The sequence below is a fragment of the Sinohyriopsis cumingii genome, chromosome 1, assembly GCF_028554795.1.
Source record: "Sinohyriopsis cumingii isolate HCF-2022 chromosome 1, ASM2855479v2, whole genome shotgun sequence".
In the NCBI taxonomy this organism is placed as follows: Eukaryota; Metazoa; Mollusca; class Bivalvia; order Unionida; family Unionidae; genus Sinohyriopsis; species Sinohyriopsis cumingii.
The window spans coordinates 35,144,749-35,155,216 of NC_142961.1; positions in this window are offsets into that span (position 1 = coordinate 35,144,749).

Genomic DNA, 10,468 nt, shown 5'->3' on the forward strand with positions numbered 1-10,468 from the left:
TTGGAAATGTCATAATTGCGGCTTACGTGACAGCCCATGCTCGCTTAAAATTGTAAGAAGATTTACAACTGTTAGTTGATCGCATGTACTTTGACATGGACAGTTACATCTATATCGATCGCCTGGGTCAACGTCACCCTGACATCGAAGGAGACCGTTTAGGAACCTGGACCGACGAGCACCCCGACGACAAGATTCTAAGTTCTGCTAGTGGTGGTCCTAAACATTACGATTACGAATACTGGGACAAACAAGAAGTGCACAAACGGAGTGTAAAGTTTAAGGACTGACTCTCAATTATCGCGCCAGTCGAGTGGTGAACTTTGGCGTACTGAAAGAAGCCTTGAAGTCTAGACAGATGAAAACTTTAAAGTGATCACATACGAGTCGCACAAGGTTGTACGTTTACCCACACACCAAATTCTCAGTCGGCCTTTGGAAAAAGTGTATCAAATCGTGTACCAGAAGCGAGTGCGGCTTCCCAATCACTTCACTTTGCCGTACAATCACGTCGATATTGGTCAGCAGATAAAAAGGGACAACGTCCAAGACCGATAGTTCATTGTAACTACCAATACCAAGCGAGAAAGATGAATACGTTTAAACATACATCATTCAAATTCAGTGATTCTTAAGTGGAGTACGATGGTGTGCCTTGCGAAGATAGCTATGCCGTACGCTGTAACCTTAGCGATGCAGTACAGAATCATAGGAACTTTGCTATGACTACTACTACTACTACACCTACCAAGGAAAGTGATGCTGTGCGTGTCAAACCTGACGGATGCAAAAGCGATGCTTCTCGTTACGGAACACCTTATCACTTTACTGGTTTTCATTGTCAGTGTTATCCTCCACGTGAAACCATACAGCTATCACCCTACGGATGTCATAAAAAAAATGAGTAAACTCCTGCTGATTTCACCCTACACTCATCGAAATGATCCCGTGAAAGACGAATATTCGTTCCTGTGCGTTTGCCTGAATACTGCAACTTTGAAAGTCGATTCCAAACCTTCCAAGGAAAATGGCCTAAATATCTAGGATGACCTACCCCCGAAGAATTAGCCAGAGCCGGATATTCCTACTTGGGCACAGCGCATAAACTCAAGTGCTTCAGTTCCGGTGTGTCACCTCACTAGTTGGAGCAGAAAGATTCGGCTTACCTGGAACATGCTCGATGGTCTCCAGATTTCACTACCTACCTTTAGTGGGACATAGTCATTGAAGTGGCATACCATGTCGTTTAAGAAACCAGCATGGCTAGGAGTCAAACTTTGGACACCACCTAGACAAGTATTTAAACCCTATTTCAAAAATAATATTCAAGGATTACCAAACGAACTGCAAGGGAAGATCTACAAGGAAGTTAGGCAGGGACTTTCCAGAGCAAAATCTCAGTCGGTGACTGTAGAGCTTTTGTGTCGAAATATTCACAAGAGAAAAGTGAAAAAAGTCAAGAAACGCGTCAGATATCTCTGGACCAAGTCTGCATTCTTCCGATTATTCCGCTTTAGACCGTTTACATCAGAAGATTTTATTGACATTCGTGACCATTACCCTGAATGGCAGTGGTCAAAATTACTATGTCCATTGCTTTCGCTCTAGGAGAAGATTTTAAATAAAATGATACTGACTGACATGAACATAGGTACTTTACAAGAGCATTCGTGGTTTCCCTGTGGAGTTGAGAGAATGCATTTACCGAGACCTTGTCAAAATACAAGTGAAATGCAAAGAACAATTGCAACCGTTACGTCGCCGGTGTTTAAACCACTGGTACCTGAATGGTATAAGAGGACTGATTGAGATGAAAGTGTTTCAGCGGTCAGACATTGATCAACTACCCGTTGGCACAAAGGATTGGTTTGTTATTGCTAATTCTATTTGCTACAAGTTAGACATACTGCAACGAATTCTAGAAGAAGAGTTAAGGGCTACCAAAATCTTTCTAAACCATTTAGATTCCCCGCTGGATTATCTCTGATCATACGATCATCCTGTGCAGAAAGTACAGTTATTACCTCCGACAAAAGAGGGTATAAACACCGACTACAATGTCACAACCTTTACCACTCGTGATACAACAATCTCCTAGGAATGAAGCCAACGAGAGTATTCAGACAGTGGAGGGTTACCAACACTTATTACATGAACTATGTTCATTAAATTGGGCTCGCCGTGTGGTGTGTGTCTTAGTGACGTCCTTTCTGGGATTTCGTTTACCAGCAGATTCCTTGTGGGCTCTTTACGAACACTACTTGCCACCAAATAAAACATGAAAATTATCCTTTTTAAATGTCCACGCGGAACTCATTTTATTAAAGGCCTTGCGTTTTAATCTGGATACTTCTCGGCCTATACAGGAAAAAATATTCGTCAACTTTTAGGAACTGAAGATGTGTATGACGAAGTGTTAGTAGCTTGTGACTTGCATCCTCACTGGACAGATGTACGTGACTGAAAAAATTGGGGTTTAGAGGTTTGGACAAAAGAAGTGGCCAATTATGCCCAAGAGTTGTGATCCTCAATTCAAACGTCCAGTGAAAAAAGTAATTTTTAAACCTGTGTTAGTGACAGTGCTAGAAGAACCCGTCACCGAGGACAACCACTCCCTTCAGGACAGGACAGTCATGGACATTCCCGAAATACTATTCCGGGAGGACACCTGTGTGACTGTAACCAATGTAGAGACTGTAAGAACGTTACACACTGTCCCTAGGACACCTTGGTTAAGTCCATAAATACGTGCTCTTGTCTTAGAAGCCAGTCTCGAAGAAGTCTTACGATGGTTTATGGTGACAGCACGTCAGTTACTGCAAGGCATCATTCACATTCCTCATCAAACTACACGTTTTTTTTAAAAAAGAAACAAAGTAACTTTGACGCAACTGGCTGATCTCCGCATCGACACTCAACCCAAAAAGCAAATCATTTTGAAACCTGGAGGTAGCGGTTTTCTAGGACGTGTCATCGTTCGCTCCATCTTAAAATGCGATCCCAATGCCCCCAAAATTCTCCCCAAGAAAAAAGTCACTCCCAAAAAAGCCAAACAAACCCCAAAAAAGAAAAAGAGCAACGGTGCCACGACCAGGTCTCAGCCCCAGAAACAGAAAAAGGATAGCCCCCAGAAAAACAAACGCCCACGGAAAACAGCTTCAACCGGCAAAATAGACACTTCGGCCAGGACGCAACCTTACATTCGCAAACCACAACCTGCAGCGACGGTGACCGAGTCTCTAGTAGCCTCAGGTTCTTCCACTTCTCCGTTACTGGTGTTGACTGCCGAGCCCAATTTGACAACCGTTCTTCCTCAGTTGATAAAAAATTATAAACCCACGTCTTCAATAACTTCTCCACCAGCGGTGACAACCTCCTCGTCCTCTTTAGCTGCGTGTTACAGCGTTTACTGGATTTGTCCAAGCAAGAAAACTGTCCCAGTTTATTCCGTTGAGAAACCCTCTACGACGCGTGATGCCTGTCGTCAAGTTGATACGACGTAAAGACAATCAGTTGCAAGGCGTTCCACTATAACACAAGACCTGCGAAAACAATGCGAATCAGTGTTTTTGAGCTCCTGAACACCCAAAGATGTCACCCCCTAGAAGCCACCCCTCTTCTAATTCCATTGGAAATAAAAGGAAAGGACTGCCTTCTCATTTAGTCCGTCCTGTCCAAAGCTTCTCCACCCATGCGGAAAAAACTCATTCAAACAGCCTCCAAAGACGTCATCGATAATGTGTGGAATGTTGTTCGAACGTCTTGAAAGGTACGCTTCCTTTGTCTAAACACTAAAAAAAATGCTTAGCCAAACACCGTCACGTTCTTCGCCAAATGGTTCAAAAGAAAATATCCATTCGTCAAAAGAAAAAGATGTTGGTACAACGCGGAGGATTTTGCATATGTTGTTAGGACCCTTGCTGAAAGGAGTATTGTGAACAATGCTGAGAGGACTCATGGGGGCAAGATGAAAACGGACCAAGAAGATAAAAGGGACCTCTCGGACGTGACCATTGAAATCAAATGGAAGGGCGAAAACTGAATTTAGTGACTTACAAACGATGGATGGAATATCATCGTTGACAAGAACAACGAACCCCGGATTTGCCTCCCAATCCTCATTTGACCGAGATGTCCCAGTTACAACACGAATTGTAGTCGTCGATCGATCGCAACGACTTGTCCGAAACAGAAAAATCGCAAAAGTACGGTCAACTATTTCAACGACTACAACTCTTTCACCAGAAAGCTACAGACGAAACAGCTCTACCCACTCTGAAAAATTTTAATACCCTGATGAAAAGTTCATCTCCACCACCACCCTCACCGGTCAAGACAGACGCAGCGCCACGAATGCGTGAGAAAGAAGAGGTACAAGAAGTCTTTCAAAAACCGTCAGCAGCTCCCATTCCTGGTAAGATTTCAGCGTCCTTATTAACCCCTTCCCCCACTCCCCAACGAGAACTAAAAGCTTTGGTTAAAAAGATGATGTCCACTCCTCCTTGGGCAGAAGTGAAAAAGAAAGAAGAGAAACCAAAGTTGAAAAAGAAAAGAATACCAAAGCCATCCCAATACACCCCACCGCCACCACTACCATCGACTTCTACTCCCGTGGCACGTCGGACACGTAAAGCTGTTTCCAAACCACCATCTCACCCAATCCGAAGTAGCTTCAGCGAAGAGTGGGTGACTTATTAAAAATGGAGAAGGTGTTAGCCGGCATTTACTACGATCCATTCCATCCTGTAGGTTACGGAAGAGTTCAGAAATTGTATCGTGCTGTCAAAACTCAACTGAAAAGTTTCCATTTTCCTCATGTGCAACGGTGATTACAAGAACAAGCCACGTACATTTTACACGAACCTATTTGACGAAAATTTTCCAGAAGTCGCACCCGAGTGGAGGGCATCGATCATGAATGTCAAGCCGATTTAGCCGATGTCTCTCATTTGGCCACCTACAATCGTGGCACCAAATATGTGTTTTGTGTTATCGACGTCTTTTCCAAATTTGCCTGGGTCGTGCCATTGACTTCCAAATCGAGCAGTGAGTTAGTGAGTGCCCTCCAGCTAGTGTTGAAACAAAGCGGTCTTCACCCTCATCGATGGCAAACCGACAAAGGCACCGACTTTCTGAACCAAGCTCTCTAAAAAGAATTAAAGAAACGTGACATTGATTTTTTCACCACCGAGAATACCGAAACCAAAGGCAGCATCGTGGACCGTTTTCAACGCACCTTGAAAGAACGCATGGGGAAATATTTTACGCATCAACACACTCTCAAGTACATCGATGTCTTACCAAACTTGGTTAAAGCGTACAACCAATCTTACCATCGAAGCATCGTACGTGCCCCTCAAGAAGTGACTCCCGACTACGAAATTACCTATTTTGAACGCATGTTTGGTACGTCCCCGACAGTGGCTGTCCCCAAGAAAAGTACAGTGTTGGCAGTAGGAGATTAGGTGCGCATTGGCAAAACCAAACGCACTTTCGACAAAGGTTACTTACCCAACATCAGCAGCGAATTGTTTCGTTTCACTGGACGAGTGCGTATCGTCATCCTGCCGTCTATAAATTGGAAGACATGAACGGTGAAGTGTTAAAATGAACGTTTACTTGCACAAGTTACAATGCGTAACCAAAAAAAAAAAAGACCGAAGTATACGACATAGAAAGCATTGTCGAACAAAGAACCCTTAAAGTGGGATAACGACTTGAAAACCTGACACTGCAGGCAAGTTCGATGACACCAATTTGATTGCCGATAAAGAACTTGATCACAATGAGGGATTCAACGAACGACGAAAGAATGTCCTGCAAGAATGTAGTTTAAAATTGATGGATCGTTTGCATCTGGACATGTTGCTGCAAGAGAATATTTGCTGAACGGCGTAGATGTCCGTCTCAGACAGAATCTCAGCAGTGCCGCTTTCCATTTGATGACTAAAATTAATTCCGCTTTCAAAGCCAACATTGAAGAAGCCCGACTCAACGTGCGACGCATGGAAATGTTACCTAAGTGGGAAACGACATCAGTCACACTTTGAGCAAAACGACCGCGATGTATCCGATACGACGTGTGGAAGTGTAAACTTTCACCATTCCCGCTGGATAGCGATCCATGATCGAAGATCATCTGTTCAAAGGACAGTTACCCAAACGTTTAATCATTGGTATCGTCAGCAACGAATCCTTTAATGGAACCAAGCTAAAAAATTCTTTCAACTTTCAACACTTTGGTGTGTCGAAAATTGAAATCAGTCGCGATGGCAAGACCTTGTGTACCATTCCTTTCGAACCTAAGTTTGGTGACGAGAAGAATTACTTGAGATCGTACTTGTCCCTGTACGAAGCCACCGCACAGTTAGGGACTAACACCAGCCACGGTATTACGTACGAGGATTATGAAGGAAACTATGCTTTGTGGGCTTTTTATTTCACTCCAGACCAAGGCAGCGAGGAGGGACATTTCCATCCTATAATATCCGGCCAGATTTGTGTGGAACTTCAGTTTGTAAACCGAGTCCCTGATGAAACAGTGTATGTCATCTTGTATGCCGAATTTGATAATACCATAGAAATTAACAGTTTGAGGGAAATTATTCTAGACTATTAAAAACTATGAAAGACTGTAAACCCTCTTTGAATGGTGGAGAATCTATGGAGACGGAATGGGAGGATACCGTGGAAGCAGAACCCCAAGGCAAAGACGAAGAGGACATAATGATGAGGTCCAAATGGCCAGAACAAGAGCAACATTTAGTCTACTGTTTTGCCAAACACCTGGCAGAAACAGTTACGGAATTGATCAAGAAAGCTTGCTATGGATGTCAAAACGATCATCGCAGTAAACTTCAACACGATAAATGTATGATTCTGAGTCAAGAGGAAAAATTATACGAGTATCTGGACGAAGCTTGGAGTCTCATCTCGGAAGAAGCCGTCTTGCATCAGTGGTATAAAGACTTGCGTGATCATTTCTCTCCTCCATTGATGGCTCTAGATTTCCATCACATCGAAGCTCTATTGGCTTAGAGTGTGGAGGCGAAGCAAAGAAAAGGTTACCTGTCAGACATTTTCAAGCAAAAAGTTCGGATTGAATTGATGACTTAACTATATCTGTGAGAAAAAAAGCCAAGAAGAAACCCACAACAAAACAAAAGAAAAATTGATACCTGGGAACTTTATTATCTTTTGAACCACAGTTAGTACACTGCTTCTTGGTATCCTGTCGTCTGTGATAAAGACAAACTTCCTCATTGCTAATCTCAAGACCATCAATCTTATGTCATCAACAAGGACGACAGTCATCTCACAGGAACCCACTGAGTAGCCGTCTACTTTCCTAAATAGGGTTGTGTGGAGTATTTTGATTCGTATGGATTGCCACCTTTGGAAGACGACATCATTGACTTTATGAGAAGAAATGCCCAGACGACACGATTAAATAATGTAAAATTACAAGGCACAGATTCCATGGTGTGTGGACAATATTGTGTGTATTTTCTTCATCAACGCAGTTTCGGATGTTCATTAGAGCATTTAGTGACTTATTTTGATCGTCACACTTCTAGAAACGATGACAAAGTAGATCAATGGTTTTGTGACCATTATGGCTATCTTTTGTCTTTAGCTAGGAAACTTAGTGTACATCAATGGCCCAATGCCATCCATCAGTGGAAGTTTAGCATCACTTTACAACAATGTCAACCTAGTCAAAAATGTTTGATTGTTTGTTTGAAAAAAAATGTTTTATTGTTAATTGTTGGTCGTTTGTTATTTGAATAAAAATATGTTTCGGAAAAAAAATGAGTCTCTTGTTTGTTTACAATTTTTATGATGATACATGCTCTTTGACTTCTCTCTATCCCTCACCGCGCTTGAACCATATTAAGCGGGATAGTCTCCAGTCTGAAAAGAAATGTGACCGAAATCTAATAGCGATCTTCCTGGATTTAGAGAATGCTTTCGATCTAGTGTGGACAAATGGCCTAATTGCGAAACTAAACCACTACGGTATCTCCCTTCCTCACCGGTCGAGAAATTAGGACAAGAATAAGGGACCAGTATTCGGAAAATCACGATTAGAAAATGGCACTCCACAGGGCAATGTCATAAGTCCTACCCTCTTCAATATTATGATTAATGAACTGGAGCGCGCTGTTGATTTCAATAAAATAAATTTATCCAAATTTGCAGACGACAGCGGTATGAGGAGGGCAGGGAACCCTGCCAGCAAAAAATCATAAGCGAAATCCATTTGAACTTAAGTCAGATTGGAAAGTTGGCTGATAAATGGGGTTTCAAAATCTCAAGAGAAAAATCGGCAGGAATTCTATTTACACCTAGAACCAAGATCAAAATAAAGTACCCAATCCTATACATTCAAGATACACAAATTAAATTCGAAAAAGTCACCAAATTCCTAGGTATGTACTTTGACGAGCATCTCTCCTGGACATATGATATCCAGGAGCTTATTAGAAGATGTAGCATGGAATTGAACCTCCTCAAAAACATTAAAGGATTAAATAGGGGAGCAGACCAGGATACCCTCTTAATCCTATACAGATCATTAATGAGGTCTAAGTTGGATTATGGGTGCCAGGTATTTGCCTCGTCGAAGTCGTACCTATTAAAAAAGCTAGACAAAATTTCATGCAAAAGCCCTCCGCATACGCACAGGTGTGCATAACAATACCACAATAGAGGAAATACAAATCTTAACAGGAGACATCCCCCTTCGTCTACGAAGAGAAGAACTATTACAAAGATATGCGTCCAGATTATCGATCCATGAAGACTCACACCCAACCAAGATCTGTGTAGCAAAATGTAACATCCCCATCAGACGTAAGTTAGTCCTAGAGACACCAGGCGGAAAAAAGATTACGAATTAACCAAACATCTTGAAATTCCAAACATACAAGCTGAACAAATCGCATACCCTGATCCCACACCATGGACATGCAACACAGTGCATATCAATTTCAGCGCAACCAGGATTGGACCTAAAAATGACATACCTTTAGAGATAAGATCTATAATACTCTATAACACAGAAAACTCCTGTCAAGATTATATTAAGATTTACATCGATGGATCAAAGACAAACAATCCTATCACAACAGCAGCCGCTATAGTAGTACCGGAAAAAAAAACATAGAGCTTGGAGCTAGACTCCCAGATAACTGCTCTATTTACACAGCATAATTCTGGGCCATAACTGAAACCATTAAATGGGTGAAATCGACAAACATTCGCAAAGCACTAATTATCAGTGACTCGCTAAGTGTCTTAAGAAATCCGGCATCTGCACCTGCAGTGATAATTTCGTCAAAGAGGCCAACCTGTTACTGAGACAAATGGAAAATAAGGACAGGATAATCGAATTTATGTGGGTACCATCCCATATCAACATCCCATAAAACGTAAAAGCTGACCAAGAAGCTAGAAACAAACTTCAAGAAAGCAACCATGTCATACTCCAGTACAGCTGCAAAGAATACTATAGCATAATCAGGAATAAAATTCTAGGGTAGTGGCAGCAGGAATGGGACATGGTACAAAAGGTCGCACGCTTTACCTCATACAAAAGGAAGTATCCAGGAATATAAAAGCCCCGACTCTGGCCAACAAACAAAACGAGAAAGTTATCAACAGAATCAAAACTGGAAATACATTATTGGCCAGCAGTTTCGGAAACTACAGCCATATTAACAATGTTAGAGGCGTGAATTGCCCGCATTCTCCCATCCCAGAAGATTTACACCATGTATTTAATGAGTGCAACAAATGTCAAGCACAACGGGACATCTTTAAGACAAATCAAAAACACATAGGTACCCAAACAACCTACCCGGAATTCCTGTCGTCGAGTAACCATCAATTCTACATATAATAATATCCTATTTTTCCTGAAAGAAATTGGCAAACAAGGAAAAAATTAACCCTTTATGATCACCCCCTCACTCTACTCCACTTAGAGCCGCAAACTATCAAATGATACAGATAAAAACCCTATGAAAATAAACTAGAATTTAATCACAAACAAAACAATATATAGTCCAAAAATAATTATATATATATATATATATATATATATATATATATATATATATATATATATATATATATAATTTTTTTAATTATTATTCCTTTCCTTCTTTTTTCACTATATCCAACAGCACAGATACATTCTTTAAAAATTCAGCCAGACGCTATTTACTCTGGAAATTGGGATAAAATTTAACTCTGGATGTCAGAAACAGCTCACGTCCTATTTATACACCTACCTTCCTACCCTCAACCAGACATTTAGTCATACTATGCTAGCACGTATTAAACCTACTACCCCGATGAACGTGCCATCATGGTACTGGGGTAGCGCTATAAGTGGGTTGTAATTCCCCAATAAGCGAAGCAAATTGATACAGACTACAAACGATGAACTTGGGTGCTCCTA